The 19,310-nt window shown below is 35.9% G+C and overlaps 1 protein-coding gene across 1 annotated transcript in view; it reads left to right on the top strand.

Moving 5' to 3' along the window:
* USP43 (ubiquitin specific peptidase 43) overlaps nucleotides 1–19,310 on the top strand; it is a 2,684,284-nt gene that overhangs the window by 1,663,119 nt on the left and 1,001,855 nt on the right. The window lies entirely within an intron of this gene.

The following is a 19,310-nucleotide window of genomic DNA, read 5'->3' on the forward strand; positions in this document are numbered from 1 at the left end:
TGTACTTTTTGTTTCAACTAATTTGTTCCCATTATGATTTCTAGTCATGCAGTCCTTTCTATCTTGCTCTTACATCACTGTCATGTATATATATAATATATATATATATATATATATATATATATATATATATATATATATATATATATATGAATATATATATATATATATATTTATGTGGGTGTGTGTGCATATGTATGTATAGATACACACACACATCTAACTCTGTTGTCTTTTGTTAACTTGCTTTTTAGTGGACTACTAAAAATCCCAGAACAAGAACATTGGCACTTTTTTCATCAAAACACAAGAACAGGCTTTAATGTGAGTCCTGCAAGGGAGAAAGATCTGTCATTTGTGCAAAACGTCATGTAAAGAACTCAAAATTAGTTTTAACATAGGTCTTGGGGCTGGGGAGTCCTATCTTCCATGCAGAACCCATTTGTCCATAAAAACCTATAACAATTCTGACTTGACTATTTGCATGTCAACCAAATGTAATGCTGACCAAAGCAATTGCACCTATATATATATATATATATATATATATATATATATATATATATATATATATATATATATGTTGTATGTTGTGTGTGTGCCTCTCTCTGAATGTCTATCTGTAGAAATAGATGTAGATAGATATGTGTGTGTGTGTGTGTGTGTGTGTGTGTGTGTGTGTGTGTGTGTGTGTGTGTGTGTGTGTGTGTGTGTGTGTTTGTGTGTGTGTGCGTGCGAGCGCATGTGCATGTGTGTATGTGTGTGAGTGCATAAAGAGTTAAAAAATTAAAATTGCTGGAAAAGAAAACAAAACTTTGGCTAGGAAATACAATTTAAAAAAGTAGACACAACTTCTTACTACCAAATCTCATATTATCTCAGCATCTGAATTAGTACCACTTTATCAAGTGCCAGTGCAACTCATCATTGTTTGCTTTTTATAATAAACTACTTCTAAAACTCAGATACTTTGAAAGACATTTTTTTTTAAATTAAACATGCTTTTGAAGTTTATGGCAGGTATGGATAAAGTAATTGGTCTGGAAAATTAATGTACTAATGAAATAATTGCCATGAGCTAACTTAAGAAAATAAAACCCATGTGAGCACAGAAGTGGAGCCCCCAGTGCTGTTGATAGTAAATAGTTTCACTTCTCACCCTTCTACTTAGTAACATAATTAACCATATTAACCCAAAATATCTTCAATACAATGGAAAAATGGCTCTCCAATCAACATCTAATCTTAAACCCCAACAAAACTAAGTTGCTCCTCTTCTCCCCCACATACAGGACCCCCCTGCCATCCTTCAACATAACTGCTAACAATGGCAATATCATCTCCCCAGAAACCTAAACAAACTAAACTACTGGGTGGCATAGTTGATAACAACCCGAAGTTTGATGCACATATCAGTCAAACTGTCAAAACCATTAATAAAAAATTTGGGTCTCTTTACAGAATCAAACCCTTTTTTACCCCACTTGCTAGAACTGCAATTAACCATTCCCAGCTGCTATCAACTCTTCTCTATGCCTCACCTCTGTTCTCCAACTTAAACAAAACAGATCTTAATAAACTATCATCCTGCTATAACCACATTTCCAGATTTGCTACTGGCACAGCCTACCGGACACACCACTGTCACAACCTAAATCGCCTAGGATGGCTTGAACTGCCAAGCCTACTGCAGTTCAGCCAGCTAATAGTGGCACATAAAGTCCTTTACCAACCAGAAAATACACCTGCACTAAAAAATATTATCAGCCCCTACACCAGCACCCGGCCACTGCGATCATCCACTAGACTCCTAGTTCAAACATACAAATCCAACTACTCAGATGGGGACTCTCTGTTTGCCATCTCTGTTGGAAAAATATGGAACAGACTCCCAGCTGACTTGACCCTATAACCCTCACTAACTCAATTCAAAAACAAACTCAAGAAATACTTCAAAACTCATTGGTTATGTCCTTGCACTAACCCCGACTAGTGACCTCTCTATTTCTTAGATACCTTACCTTTAACTACTTCTAACTTTTTTCTACCACTCCATTTCAAGAAGGGTCGATTTTATAATTGCTGCTCAGTCTGTCTTAAATCTGAATGTAATGTTATGTATGTTTAACTTTGAAAATAATGTTATGTTTTGTAAAGTGTTTTATAATAAGTTATATAAGTACTATATGTGCTAAATGCTGGTATTGCTTATGACTGTAATCTGCTTGAAACTAGCATTTACTAAATGTTCAATGTAATCTATTATCTTGGAGCTCGGGCCTCCACTGAAAATGGACATATATCCAGTCGGACTATCCCGGTCAACAAATGTAAAATAAAAAAACTAAAAATAAATAAATTATTTATGACTTACTCCATGCTGGAATAGTCAAGAAGGTAAATGTATCTGCTCTCAGAGTAGGATTCTGACATCATATTACATTACATAGCGTGATGGCTCACCTGTTTAGTCTGCCATTTCAGGACATGTGAAATGTAACTGCTGCCTCTTCTCACCTTGGGCTGTCTAATCCCTTCCAACTGTTCTGAACCCTTTAAAAGCTTCCTGCAGAAATGCAAAACACATCTCACTCTTGGGCAGACTTTTTCAAGAGCCCACAGTTCTCTTAGTGAAAAAACTAATAAGAATTTCTGTATTCCAATATAATAAAGTGCCTCAAGTACATCTGATGGATCCTACTTCTTCCTTTTACAGTTCTACCTTTTACAAACTTCCCACAGATAATCTCATGCACCCATATCTTATCATATCCCCTCTCTAGCTTATAAGTTAAACAGTGTCAGATTCTGCTGTTTCACATCATTTTCGATGTGTGTTCTCTAGGTTTAGTACAGTATTGTGGAAGTAGATACACTGGTATTAGACAAAGGGAGAATTATAGCCTTCCAGTCCATGCCATTTCCACCATATATAATCGCTGTTCCTGCTGTCATATCTTCTTGAGACTGATGATCTTGGACTGCTATGATAATAACACCTAGGTCCTTCCCAGTCACTATGCCTCCTAGATTTCTAACCCCTAACTTATGTCAGACTTTCATGTCAACCTGTCCAGACTACAGTACACTGTACTTATCTGTTCAGAACCATAGTTACCACTTCTCTGTCCAGTTATAGAGTACAGCCATGTCCATTTTTAGGCTCCTTTCATTTACAGAACTATGGCTTCAGTCTGTTAACCACTTCCTCTGACTTACTTGAGAGCAATATATTGAACAATGAGGGCTCCATCACTAGTCCTTCTGGTGATGGTTTGGCCATTTCAGTACCTGTGACATCCTTTCCATGATCATTCTCATCTTGGACACTTCCTCACAGCCATTTCTCCATCGACTTCACAACTTTCTGTTTTGTGACTACTAGCCCTTTCAATTTACTGAGTAGTCCTTAAAATGGTTGACAGAAATAAATAAACCTTAATCCAAAAAATTTTGCTGAATGTCATCCATCTCTGTTATCTGTTATGTTTTGACAAAATAATTCCCTTCTTGTCTTTGTTTATTGACTGTAGTCAGTAGGTCTCATTTTGTAAAGTCTTTCCCCTTTAATAGAGCTGGGTCATGGTCAAATGGGGCATCAGAATTCTGGAGCTGCTGAAAGAATTGGACATGAGTGTGTTTAATTTAATGATAGAAATAGATGCAACTTGTAGAGATGGAAAACTGACTTCTACCCTCCATGCCTCTGGTGCCAAGATGTACAGGCAGATCCAACACTAGGTAACCTAAGCAACTGTCTAGGGCTCATTGGCTGGAGGAGATCCTGCCGGCTGAGATAGGGGGGCAGCACAAACCACTGCATTAATCTGATTGATAAGTTTTTCTCTGTGACCATACTATGTTGCTCCCCGTGCATCCACTTTAAGATGCACAAACACACTGTTACTCTCTTAGAGAGTAAGAGACTGTGAGACTTGATTTCAAACTACTGGAGGAGCATGGTGCAAAGACACAGGTTACTTTACAAGCATCATGCCATGGAACTTACAAATAGATTACTTACAAGCAGCATGCCACAGAACTTACAAACTGCTATTGAAACAGCAGGAGAACTTTTTAATAACTACAAGCAGTGTGTGTGTGTGTGTGTGTGTGTGTGTGTGTGTGTGTGTGTGTGTGTGTGTGTGTGTGTGTGTGTGTATGTGTGTGTGTGTGTGTGTGTGTGTGTGTGTGTGTGTGTGTGTGTGTGTGTGTGTGTGTGTGTGTGTGTGTGTGTGTATAAAGTGCCCTAGTTAGAGAAGGCTGGTTATTAATGTACAAACTTACTCAGGCTCAGACCCTGTACCTTGACTACAGGAAACAAAAGCCTTAATCTTCTACACCAACTAACAAACTTATGCCACACAGTGCAAGAAATTTGGCCAGAGACAAAAGTAATGGAGACAGAGTCACGAGAATAGGGGTGATTTTTAAATATTGCTCCTTTAAACTTAGAAAGTCAATAGAATAGCAGCTTTTGTCTTATCATAAATTTTTTGAAGGGTATGAAGTCTAAAGCTCAAATGTCTGTCATTATTTAGTGGCTACGGTCCTCAATGATTTGCCAGAAAACCACAAATTTTATAAGAAACAGACAAAAGTATGAGGTGAAAATCTGAACTCTCGAGAGATGTAATCCTTCGGTTACAGTTAGTCATTAGAATTGGTTGAAATGTACTGTAATGGGTACTTTTGTCATTTCTTGGCTGATACATTTTGTTTCACTGCTTAGCAGGAAAAAATATTCAGAAATATAAAACAGACCAGAGACCAAGGTACACTTAATCAGTCCCTGTCCAGGTACATTTTCAATTAATTTGAGCTTCAATGCAGTTTAGATGAATATGAATTTCAATGCCATTTCAGTCAATGTGAGTTTCAAGAGAAAACAAGTTTACTGTTGCTCAAGCTGAGACTGTTTTCAATGTGCAACTGTTTTGTTTAGCATGTGTCCATTAGTGTTTGTGCTATAAAATTTGTAATCAGTGATGGTAGTGCAACAGGTAGCATTATCGCCTTTGGTACAGAAGTTTGTGGGTTCTACTCCCACACCATTTAAATGGATTGCTGACACTGAAGTGCAGTATAAGGAAGGTGCTGCACTCCTGAGTGCATCATCCTTTGAAGGAGATTTTAACAAGAGGACCCATCTACCTGTGTTGATGGTATGTGCTGTGAGATCTTTTATGTCCACATGAGCTATTGAAAAGAGTAAGGAGAAGTTCCCTGATGATTTGGCCAAATTTTCCCTGGTAGTATAAATGCCATCAAGGGTTACCCTGAAAAGATGTTACTAGCCTAGTGAGACTAACCTAATAAACAAAGGATAAATACATTAAAAGGTTTAAATTAAATTCACATCTCTGCCTTTGTTTCAAAAGGAAAAAAGAAATTAGTATGCACATTGACAGTTTTAAATGATGTTTACTTGTCTCTTTCCCCCACTTACCAATAATGAGACACTGGAATGACTGGGGGTGGGCCATTATTCTGACTAGGGCCTCAACTGACCATGATCCCGCACTGCCAAGATATAAGTGAGTTTCTGTTAAGAAACATGGGGAGGGGGTTCAGAGCTACCTGGCAGACCAAATCTGATTTGAAATCATACTGAAACCCTTCTAGGACAAAAGGTTAACTTAAACTCTTGTAGACACAAGAGTCACAGAGAAAGGGTGTCCAAGATGGATTACAAAAAATGCCTAATAGTGAGGTGACAATGGAGTCAGAAGTGAATGTAACAGCTAATAATATTAATTCCATATCTTGGTGAAAGTGTCAGTCTCTGTTAAAGATTTAAGGAAACTAAAGATCCGTTTGAAATTTGACAGCTATCCAATGCATAGGGTTGAAGAACTAATAGAAATGTTGTGGCCAGTAAGATTCTTGACTGCATTAGACTTAAAAATGGATACTGGCAGATGCCCTCTAATCATCCAAACACATGCGGCCTGCAAAATGCAATACAACGACACTGAAGTCTGAAATAAGATTTCAAATTGTAATTTATTTCATATAATAGTAGTAAATACTTCCAAACCGGTTTCGGCTATCAAGCCTTCATCGGTGGGTAAATTTTCCCCTCTATTAGAAATGATGGGCATTTATGCATATCCCCAACCAATGGAAAACATGGTACAACCTAACTAAATGGTTGAAGTGCATTTTTATGTTTCAAACATAAAATAAGGTTCAAACATGGTATTTAATACATCAAAATCAATAATATTTGTGTATTGGTGAAACAAAAAAGTAAACAATATGAAAATAAAAATATAAACAATATGAAAATAAAAATATAAACAATATGAAAATAAAAATATAAAATTAGTTTGTAGGAAGCAAATGATATCAAGTTGTGTGTATGAAGAAAAGAAAAATTATGCTCTAATGTGCATCATGTTTATTATATTCAGTTTGGCTAGGGGACATCTTCTGTATGTCTGATACATTGCTATCTTAGGGAACTTATTAAATGAATTTGGTTTATTGGTTAATTATAACACATGTATTCTAATATATATATATATATATATATATATATATATATATATATATATATATATATATATATATATATATTGCTGGATGGTGTGGAGGCAGATCAGACATATCTACAAGAATTTGTAGAATATCTGAATGAAAACCTATGAGACCACATATGGAAGGAATCATAATTTGATTAGGAATGTATTGAATAGCCATTGGAAAATGCTATTGGCCAATAATGAATTAAGAAAACTATTAGGCCCTAAATGTATGTTTTCATTTAGACATGGAAAAACATTGGGAGGTCTCTTTTCCCATTATAAGCACAAGGAGAGTGGGAGAGCCATATATCAACAAATGACTATGACTGGAGACAAACTCTTGGGCACCTTCCCCTGTGGTCATTGTAGCTCATGCTCACATGTAAGTAAATTGAAAGAGTTTACCAGCACAAACACTAATCGAGTGTATAATTCCAGAGTATTTGGAAACTGTAGCAGTACTTGGATCATTTATCTAGCTACTTGCCAATGTAAAGCTTTCTATATTGGCCAGACCTCTCGCTCACTTAGAACAAGAATAACTGAACATAAAAGTGATATCAGGAACATTAAAGAAACCAGTGCTTTATATAGACACACTACTAAACACACTACTGCAAACTTTATGTTCATGGTTACTGACAAAATCACAGGGGATAGAAGTAACCAACAAGGTTGGCACACCATCCTAAACCATAAAGAGAAATACTGGATTATCAATCTCGGGGGACTCTTTCCCCCTGGTCTTAATGATCACTTGTAAATAGCTTGAAGCTGTTATGTGTATTACAAGAACTTTTTGGCTAGTGGTAATTATGAATTATTTTTTCCGTAGGCCTTCATAAGGTCAAGTGTAGTGGTATATGTGTGAATGCATTATGTCCAAGTAGAGCATGTCTTCTATTGAAACATATCGAGTAATCAGATAGAATATCTGTCCATTCAAATCATGTACATATATATGATACAGGAATATATACACATGCGCACATACATATTGAAATAAATGTGTCAATTGTTATACATATATATGATTTTATAATCATTTGCTAACAGTTTTAAGACTGTGTATAAATACTTTGACCAATTGACTAGCTGTTTGCTACTGTGAGCTAGTCTATTTGTGTGATGGAAATTCTTGTAAATACACAAATTTGTATGTAGCTGCATGATATGATGAAGCATGTCATTTGTATCTTAAAAAATAGGACACTCCATTGGTATATGTTAGAACTCTAGATTTTATGAAATACTAGAGAATTGGATAGGATGTTTGTCTCCTCATATGACATGTTCATATAAGATATATTAAGATATACCCATAAAAAAAAAATATATATATATATATATATATATATATATATATATATATATATATATATATATATATTAGAATACGTGTTATAATTAACCAATAAACCAAGACTAAGATAGCAATGTATCAGACATACAGAAGATGTCCCCTAGCCAAACTGAATATAATAAACATGATGCACTTTAGAGCATAATTTTTCTTTTCTTCATACACCCAACTTGATATCATTTGCTTCCTCCAAACTCATTTTAGATTTTTATTTTCATATTGTTTATATTTTTATTTTCATATTATTTACTTTTTTGTTTCACCAGTACACAAATATTATTGATTTTGATGTATTAAATGCCATGCTTGAACCTTATTTTATGTTCGAAACATAAAAATGCACTTCAACCATTTAGTTGGGCTGTACCATGTTTTCCATTGGTTGGGGATATGCATAAATACCCATCATTTCTAATAGAGGGGAAACTTTACCCACTGATGAAGGATTGATAGCCGAAACCGGTTTGGAAGTATTTACTACTATTATATGAAATAAATTACAATTTGAAATCTTATTTCAGACTTCAGTGTCATTGTATTGCATTTTGCTGGCCGCAGGTGTTTGGATGTTTATGGTTTGGCCGGGCAAACCTTACTTGCAAAGCATTTTGTTCGGATTATTGCTAGGTGGTCTTGCTGTTGGCTCGTGATACTGACACAATATTGTCCGTATAGGGGGATTTTTGGTAGCCTGTGTTTCTCGTATTTTTGAACCTCTGGAACAGTGGATTATTGAATTTTGCACTTCTTGTGTTTTGAGAAACTTTCTTTTTGGTTTTATAATTGAAATTCCAGATTTGTTGGATGTAAGATTTTCGGCGTTTGGAGGAGGCCTATGCTGAAATCTACTGGCATTTATTGGTATGGCAGCAGCTAGAGTGCTCATTTTCATTCACTGACCAGTTTGATTTTCAACTACTCAGTCCATGAACATTGTCGTTTTGACGAGAACAACCTTTTGGACTATAAGACTCATGGCCGTATGTTAAGGGGATTGCGATTAGCTGCACATATTCTTTTTACAAATACTACTATATATTCCAATGTACTGTACTTTATTTTTTCGATAACTTAAGACTTTTTTTGATCCTGATTATACAACAACTGTCGGTGAGGGTCTATGCACCATCCTGGGCTATACATATGGGGATTGTAACATCATTTGATTACGGATCCAGGTGTGCAAGAAAAAAGTCTTATTAAGGGATTATAAGGCCTTGTGAGGACAATTGGGCTATGACTATTGGTCGGTTTTGAATCGTTTTTCACATACCCAAGCTTTAAGGAATGGTAAACTTTCAGTGACTTTTTAAACAAAATATATATTTGATATGTAACACTATAAACATATAGTTTCATCGGTAGTATTATGTTTTGTGTACAAAAATTATATATGGGCAGATATTTTTGTTATACTTGTATAAGTCATATGCATTGTGTAAAATGATCAGAAATGCTATATTTTCATTTGTACATGAATGACAGATACTATATGGATGGCCAATGTAGATGGGGATTGTGAAAGTTAAAGGAAACAACAACAGACTATCGTTGGTATTATATAGTGAATATATTGATAAAATTGTGTAAGATTCCGGCGCATACTACACTAACAATCACCTTGGAAATTTGCATAGGTGATATATGTCTTTTTCCAATACACAACGTACAGGATTATTGGGTGAACACTTAGAATTATTTCTATTAGGAACAGTGGAAAAATGTTTGTGGTTTAGTGATTTCTAGTTAGAAATATACTTTATATCAAGACTATTTGGTTCTGACAGTGATACCAGACCTCATGCCTAAAGTATGGGCTGGTGCTTCATAATGGGAGAGTAATATTACTAGGATTATAAACCAACTACTTTAGAAACTGGATAAATTTATTCTATGCATATACAATAATTCTCAAGTTAGGATTATATGTGAATTTAATACAATAAGATACTCATGTATAGATACGTCAGGTATACTAAACACTATACAAGGGGAAGTTATAGGACATATTAGATACTATATGTCCTAGTCAGTGCCCTACAAGAAAATAATCAAAAAAACAGATGTTTTACACTCTACATGACAATTCTATATTACATGAATGATCTTGTATTGTATGTGGGTTCTGAAGTCCATGGTAAATAATTATAGGTCATTTTTTGTTATATATAAAAGAAATTGACAGCCCTGTTTGAGACCTTGAGGGACGGAAACACAGACTACTTGATTCCCCTTTATATGTAATTCACTTTATGATCGGACTATCATATATGACATATATCAGAAAGTAACAATATTACACTGTTTGAAATAGGATTTTCTATAAGCCTTCTGAAAGATAGTTATATGATTACCAATTTGATAAATTTGAACCATATTTTACAAAGGGGTCTGGATCTATAGTTAGGTGCCACATAACTACCTACATTTGGGTAGAAAACAAGTATGCCTAGAACCAAGGACTAGATAGTGACTACTCAGGTTATTGAGATGTCTCTACTTCTGACAGAATATTGATCTGAACAAGAATATTTACAGTTCATGTTTAATATATATTTTCATATCAAATTTTTTTTTGTCTCACTTGAGGAAATTTAGAGTTTGATACCTGTATTGGACCCTATTGAATGAGTCAAACATTTTGTAACTGTATATAGATAGAAGGATTTGTAGTTTCTCTCACTATTGTGTATAGTCCCTTGGAATAACAGCTTTAAATTCGCATTATGGGAATGAAACAATATTTTATATAGATGTTTTATTCTTAAGCTGCATTCATAACTTGATTATACATTTAAGTTTTTAAGAAGCTATGTTCAAATATAGGACTTAGATATTAACAAAATTTTTTTAAGTATTGGAAATTTGTTTCTAACTGATAGAACAGTGACGCTGAATAATATAGCTCATGATTTGGGTCCCTACAAACAGTTATTCACCAGTTTAGTCCAATAAGGGGGAAACAAGATTTTGATATACCTATTTAGATATTATTGGACCAATTATATAATTTGAATGGTATACAGAAAAGCAGATTTGGAGTTCTCCTATTACAGGTCATCTTATGGTGTTGCTGTTTTCAGATTGGTGTCTGTGTTAGATTGAGACTTTATTGAATTCTCAAGTAACACAAGTACGCTCCTTTGATTTCATGGTTGACCTAGTAATAGTACTTTCAATACTGACTAAGTGATTTGGATGTTTACTAAGGGCCAATTCTTATAGTATTTCAATTACGACCTTTCTACTTGAAGTATTTCAAAATTCATAACAACTCTTTGTTCTCTACAGTAGATATGGATCTGGAGAACATTCTTCATGGATTATGTGCCGATCGGGATGACATTGGAATCTTTGGAACAGATAGCATACCAGGCAATAATCAGAATGGCTGCATAATAGATCCCTCTAATGGTTGTGATATGGCTTTTAACAAACTAAGTAAAGGTCTAAAACATTTAAGAGCAAATATCTGGCATTTAAGATTATTCCGAGCATACATTAACTGGGAAATAACCCCAAGAGGCTTGAAAATTTGTTTACAACCTCTAGTTGGCAGGTCTGAGGACAGACTAACCAAAGAATGGAACCTAGCATTACAGCAGGCTTCTATGATGTTTGTGAAGATACTTGCTTCATACTATGAAAGAATGGTAGATATCAACCTAACTGAGGTGAAAACCTATTGTGAGGAATGTAAACAATATGAGTTCCTATCCATCTATGCAACTTCAGTAACTAAACTTTTGAAAGAATTGGCCACTTATGAGAAACTAACAAAAGAAAAGAAAATTCGGAAATTTAATAGGGACATCACTGATTATCAAAGGGGTCGTCCATTTGAAACATCTAGATCAGTTAGATTCACAGACACCAGTCAGGGGATAGCAAACAACAGGCCTAGGAAGAGGCCCAGATCAATTCTCAAGACCAATGACAGGTCTGCTATTAGCACCTCAGGGGAGGACTCCTCCTATACGGACAATGATAGTAGCAGTTATCATGAGTCACCTAGCCACAAGAAGTCTAATGCTTCACACCCTTTAGACATAGGAAAAGGTGGCGGGGAGGCCGCAAACACAAGCATGGGCACTAGAATGAACTCGGTAGAAGGGTTGATACAAACACTGTTGAAATAACTGGTCACAATTATCAAAATGTGTTGAATTTATCGGATGTAAGACTTACAAGTGAACAAGAACAACTTCTTAATAAAGGCCTTGGTTTTATACCTTGTTTCTTTTCTGATTAATACAATACAGTTAATGATGTATTATCTTTTTGTCGTAACCTTAACCTAAAGTTATTCTTTACAGATAAAACCTCTCAAAGATATGAGGATTTCTCATTTTTAAAATCGGATTTCCAACCTCCTATGAACAAACATGTGTCGATATTTCTTCAGTCAGTTCTTAGAGATTTACATTTCTCACATAGGGAATCCTGTATTGTGGGACAAAACATTTCTCCATCTGAAAGGGTTGCTTTGGATGAACTTAGGCATAATCACAACATTGCGATTCTGCCAGCTGATAAGGGAGGTGCAGTGGTAGTTATGAATATGGGATATTATTTGAATGAGGGTAAAAGTCAACTGGCCAACACAAGATGCTATATGCATATGTCTATTGACACCAACTACTGTATTTAAGAAGGAAATTGATACCTTCTTAAATCAAGCTGAAGAGGAAGGTATTATTACCAAGAATAATGTAAAACATCTGACAGTTACTGACCCTCAAAAACAAATACTTTACCTTCTTCCTAAGATTCATAAATCCCTTTCAAAACCTCCGGGGAGACCAATTGTGTCCGGTATAGGTTCTTTAACTGAACCTCTGTCGGCCTTTCTAACACACTATTTAAAACCCCTGCTTACCTCAGTAAGAGACAGACTTCAGGATACTACTCACTTTCTTCAAATCATACAGGACACACAATTGGAGCCAGGGTGGTTAATGTGCACACTGGATGTGAAATCTCTATACACCAGCATACCTCATTGGGCTGGATTGCAAGCTTTACAGTATTGGCTGGAACATTCAGCACTATACCCACCTGGATTCAATACATTATTGGTTTGCAGGGTAGAACATGTCCTAAACATGAATGTCTTCTATTTTTTTGGGGAGTGTTTTTGGCAACTACAAGGTAGTGCCATGGGAGCATCTTTTGCTCCCATATATGCGGATTTATTTATGGCCTTTTTTGAAGAATGCATGATCTATGATCCCCTCCACAATCTATATATGGTGGAGATTGATATCTAGCACAAATACCTGGATGATTGCTGGATGGTGTGGAGGGCAGATCAGACATATCTACAAAAGTTTGTAGAATATCTGAATGAAAACATATGGGGCATTGAGTTTACTGTAACCTGGAATCATGATACCATCGATTTTTTGGATGTCACAGTATACAGGAACATTGATCATACTTTGAGTACTAAGACATACTGGAAATATCCACATTATAACACTCTTCTCCATGCATCAAGTATGCATCCTAACCACACCATCTGGAATATACCAAAATTCCAATTTATGCATATTAAACGCATTAGTTCATCTGAACAAGACTTTGAACAAGCCAGAACAGATCTTCACCATAGATTTAGAGACAGGGGATATAGAGAATCAGATATACATAGAGCAAGTGAATGGTCCACTATCGAAGATAGAAACACCTTGTTACAATATAAAAAACGAACAACTACTATGGAAGAATCCACTCTTAGGTTTGTGACCACATATGGAAGGAATCATAATGTGATTAGCAATGTATTGAATAGCCATTGAAACATACTATTGGACAATGATGAATTAAGAAAACTATTAGGCCCTAAATGTATGTTTTCATTTAGACGTGGAAAAACATTGGGAGGTCTCTTTTCCCATTATAAGCACAAGGAGAGTGGGGGAGCCATATATCAACAAATGACTATGACTGGAGACAAACTCTTGGGCACCTTCCCCTGTGGTCATTGTAGCTCATGCTCACATGTAAGTAAATTGAAAGAGTTTACCAGTGCAAACACTAATAGAGTGTATAATTCCAGAGTATTTGGAAACTGTAGCAGTACTTGGATCATTTATCTAGCTACTTGCCAATGTAAAGCTTTCTATATTGGCCAGACCTCTCCCTCACTTAGAACAAGAATGACTGAACATAAAAGTGATATCAGGAACATTAAAGAAACCAGTGCTTTATATAGACACACTACTAAACACACTACTGCAAACTTTATGTTCATGGTTACTGACAAAATCACAGGGGATAGAAGTAACCAACAAGGTTGGCACACCATCCTAAACCATAAAGAGAAATACTGGATTATCAATCTCGGGGGACTCTTTCCCCCTGGTCTTAATGATCACTTGTAAATAGCTTGAAGATGTTATGTGTATTACAAGAACTTTTTGGCTAGTGGTAATTATGAATTATTTTTTCCGTAGGCCTTCATAAGGTCAAGTGTAGTGGTATATGTGTGAATGCATTATGTCCAAGTAGAGCATGTCTTCTGTTGAAACATATCGAGTAATCAGATAGAATGTCTGTCCTTTCAAATCATGTACATATATATATGATACAGGAATATATACACATACACACATACATATTGAAATAAATGTGTCAATTGTTATACATATATATGATTTTATAATCATTTGCTAACAGTTTTAAGACTGTGTATAAATACTTCGACCAATTGACTAGCTGTTTGCTACTGTGAGCTAGTCTATTTGTGTGTTGGAAATTCTTGTAAATACACAAATTTGTATGTAGCCGCATGATATGATGAAGCATGTCATTTGTATCTTAAAAAATAGGACACTCCATTGGTATATGTTAGAACTCTAGATTTTATGCAATACTAGAGAATTGGATAGGACGTTTGTCTCCTCATATGACATGCTCATATAAGATATATTAAGATATACCCATAATATATATATATATATATATATATATATATATATATGTTAGAATACATGTGTTATAATTAACCAATAAACCAAATTCATTTAATAAGTTCCCTGACTAAGATAGCAATGTATCAGACATACAGAAGATGTCCCCTAGCCAAACTGAATATAATAAACATGATAAGTTCATAGGTTAGTACTAGGCTATCTGCCCTTATGGGCAATTTTAAACCTAGCCAGTTATCCCATGTCAGACTCAAACCCTGCATCTTGTGTTTCAAAGGTAAGCACCTTAATCATTACACCAACCTCCCACCACTTTAGAGCATAATTTTTCTTTTCTTCATACACACAACTTGATATCATTTGCTTCCTCCAAACTCATTTTATATTTTTATTTTCATATTGTCTATATTTTTATTTTCATATTGTTTACTTTTTTGTTTCACCAATACACAAATATTATTGATTTTGATGTATTAAATATCATGTTTGAACCTTATTTTATGTTCGAAACATAAAAATGCACTTCAACCATTTAGTTGGGCTGTACCATGTTTTCCATTGGTTGGGGATATGCATAAATACCCATCATTTCTAATAGAGGGGAAACTTTACCCACTGATGAAGGCTTGATAGCCGAAACCGGTTTAGAAGTATTTAGTACTATTATATGAAATAAATTACAATTTGGAATCTTATTTCAGACTTCAGTGTCATTGTATTGCATTTTGCTGGCCGCAGATGTTTGGATGTTTATGGTTTGTCCAGGCAAACCTTACTTGCAAAGCATTTTGTTCGGATAGATGCCCTCTAATACCTGATACCAGAGAAGAGAAAGCCTTTTCAATATCAGAGGGCTTATTCTAGTATACTGTCCTTTCTTCTGGTCTACTTGGGGCCCATGTGACCTTTCAAATGTCGAAGATCACAGTCCTGAAGCCCCATGTTGAATATGCTGCTTAACTAGTAATTGTCACACTATTCTCTTAAGACTGATCTAGCTAAGGTACAGGCTGTATTAGTCAGAGTAACTGATAGAGCCTCAAGGGATAAAATACTTAGGATATATACTAGGTTACAGAATTCTTAGTCCTCAGAATGAAACACTGTTAGGAGTTAGAAACTGGACTAGTCCAAGTAGTAAGCCGCTAGTGACAGCATTCTTGAAGTTAGGTGCATACTATCAAATGTTTGTACCCCATTTCGCATCAATAACTTGTCATCTTATAGACTTGATGAAGAAGTTGGACCTTTAAATTAAAATTGACACTACAGGCAGACAGTGTCTAAGCAGTTGAAGGAAGCATTTTGTTCAGAACTTGTTTTACTATCCCTGTGTTTCAGTAGAACTTTCGTAGTTCATACCGATACATCTGAGGTAGACCTAGAGATAGTGCTTTCTGCTATCCTTTAAGGGGAAATAACACCTTATACGCTTTCTAAGTCAAAAGTTGAGTAGAACAGATGACAAGTATTCACTACTGACAGAGAGTGCCTTGAAATCAAGAGGATGTTGTCATTACTAATGTATTATCTCCTTGGCCTGGACTTGACATACATTTGAAACCATGCCCCCTTTTATGGTCGAACAAGTAACAGAATGGAAAGCTACAGGATAGGAACATAACATTTTGAATTTGCCAATCTCATTACAACCATTTAAATTCATAGTTCAACATAACCCAGGCTCAGTCTAGTAGAAATGCAAATGTCCTGTGTAGGCCTCATACCCTAGGTGATTGGTCTGAAACAGAGGTTTTCAAACTGTGTGAGTATGTGTGTGTGTGTGTGTGTGTGTGTGTGTGTGTGTGTGTGTGTGTGTGTGTGTGTGTGTGTGTGTGTGTGTGTGTGTGTGTGTGTGTGTGTGTGTGTGTGTGTGTGTGTGTGTGTGTGTGTGTGTGTGTGTGTTTGTGGAGGGGGGGGTGGAGGCAGAGTAACATACAGTGCCAATTTTCAGTGAATACTATGTTAAAGTGAATACTGTGGTGGTGGTGCTGCGGTAGCGTTGTCGCCTCACTGTAAGATGTTGTCCTGTTCGATTCTCAGCTAGACCGTCTTCTGTGTGGAGACATGCATGAATGGGTGTACCTTCGTTGAAGGTTGTGTATCAGGGCCGGCAATGCGGCACATAAAAATCTACTGCCAATCATTAGCTGTGGCGACCCCTAACTGGGAAAAGCCGAAAGACACAACAACTATGTTAAACTGAACTAAAACTGACATGGAATGTTGTAAATATTGCAGCTGTAAATATAACCATTACTGTAAATATAATTGTTTCTTTAAATCAACAGTGATGTAAATAGCAGTTTGCAGCTTTTAATTTGTTGTTCTGATGTTCATTTCAAATACAGCAGTTTTCTTTGACTACATTAATGTCATCACAGAAGAAATATCTGGTTTATCTTTTTATGGTGTCAGTACAGGACAATTACCTTTACCTGTTTGTATCTAGATGTCTGAAGAACAATCTGTGTAATGTATCTTTGTAAAAAAATATGTTTTGCCATGAGTATCTTAAATGGAACTGAACTGCTGGATCTTTTCACCCCAGGCCTCTGCTGACAATGGGTTTTGCCCAATCAGACGTTCCCAGTCAATAAAGATAAATAAATAAAATTATATGGAAAAGAGGGTTTTGCAAGTCATAATTTGACTGAATTTTGAGTGAGTCAGGTAGGTCTGCAATTGCAGGACCGTCATAGTCATCCTGTTGTCAATATGCAGCCATGGGCCACTAAGAGAGCTATATTGTGTATTGTGCAGGACTACTGTATACTACAGATTTCAACAATAAACTGAATGCTGGCTGTAACAGAGAAGTGTAATGCTGCTACAAGACTCATGCCCCAACGCACTGCAAGTCTGTACTGCCTTTAGGTACAGATCACTTTGAGCTCTCAAGAACCAGGACTCCTTCTGGTAAATGTGCACAGCATAGAAGACTTGTACTGAAAGGCTGTATAAAAGCAGGTGGTATCTGTATCCATTTTTCAACACAAAACTGGCAGTGCATGAATGAACTGGCAGACTGAATGTGAAATATTGTTTGTCAGTTAGCACTTTGGTTTGTGTAAGTTGACAGCTGTACCATTTAGCGTATTATATTTCATGAGAAAGAAGGCACACTGGCAGGCCAAGGTACAGAGCAGTGTAGGTTCTGTATTCTAGATTCATTTTAAGTTATCATTATCTGGTCATGGAGTATGTGTTCTGAATGTACTGTTGGCAGTATGGAACAAATATGTACTGGACATATGCTGTTTGGGTGGAGAATGAAGCATATACTATATCCGACACACCCATACAAGAACACACATGGATCTTTCTGTGTGACTGTCTGTCTGTCCATACCTCTCAACCTCTGTGTGCAAGAAATCTGGACAAAGACAAAAATAATGGGGGGAGAAAGGTCCAAAATAGGGACAATTTTTTAATCTTGCTCTTACAATCTTAGAAAGTTTAAAATATAATGGATTTTGCATTAGCATGCATTTTCTAAATAGTATGAAGTCTGAAACTCAAACTTGTGTCATTACTTAATTATTTTAATCTTCAATGCTTTTCCAGAAAACCTCAATTTTTTTGAGGAACGGACTGAAAATATGAGGCAAAAATCTGGACATTGCATGAAAATCTGGACAGTTGAGAGGTATGCATCTGTCTGCCCTCCTTAATGTGTCCTGCTTTGCTGCTGGTGACACTGGTCACTCCTGGTTACTCAGGGGTACACAGGACAGCAGGCTTTGCACATACTTACTAGTATTGCTTGGCAGATGTCGGTATGAGACATAGTATGCATTAGTCTATGGCAACCTATAGTGCACCGGGCTTTGTAGGGGGTGCACACACACACACACACACACACACATATATATATATATATATATATATATATATATATATATATATATATATATATGTCTGTGTTATGTGAGTGTGTGTGTGCAGACTGAATGGGGAAGGGGGCCCTTGCTATCGCAGAGTCGCCTTCTCTCTCTCTCTCTCTCTCTCTCTCTATCTCTCTGTCATACACACACAGACACACAAACACACTCACACACACACACACACACACACACACACACACACACACACACACACACACACACACCATCATCCATATATATATATATATATATATATATATATGTGTGTGTGTGTGTATGTGTGTGTATGCGTGCATGTCTTATTGTTATGCTGTAGAGCTGAAGGTATCAGGCTAAACAACTCTGCATATAAAGAAGAAATACCTCATGTGCAGGACTGGACCATACAGTTCACAAAATAGTTTGCATGCAGTTTTATGGTGAAGATGATTAAGTTCTTTAATTTGTAGTTAGTTGCTTTAGAAAACCCAGATAATTCCTACAATAAATACACAGTGGGTATGGTTAGCTGTGAGCAATACATAAAATGCATCCTTAGCAAGGGCTATAAGCAATATTTTATGCTTCTGGCTATGGGGTATAAAATAAATGTTTT

The sequence above is a fragment of the Protopterus annectens genome, chromosome 4.part0 (assembly GCF_019279795.1).
Source record: "Protopterus annectens isolate FY-2018-M chromosome 4.part0, PAN1.0, whole genome shotgun sequence".
Classification (NCBI taxonomy): domain Eukaryota; kingdom Metazoa; phylum Chordata; order Ceratodontiformes; family Protopteridae; genus Protopterus; species Protopterus annectens.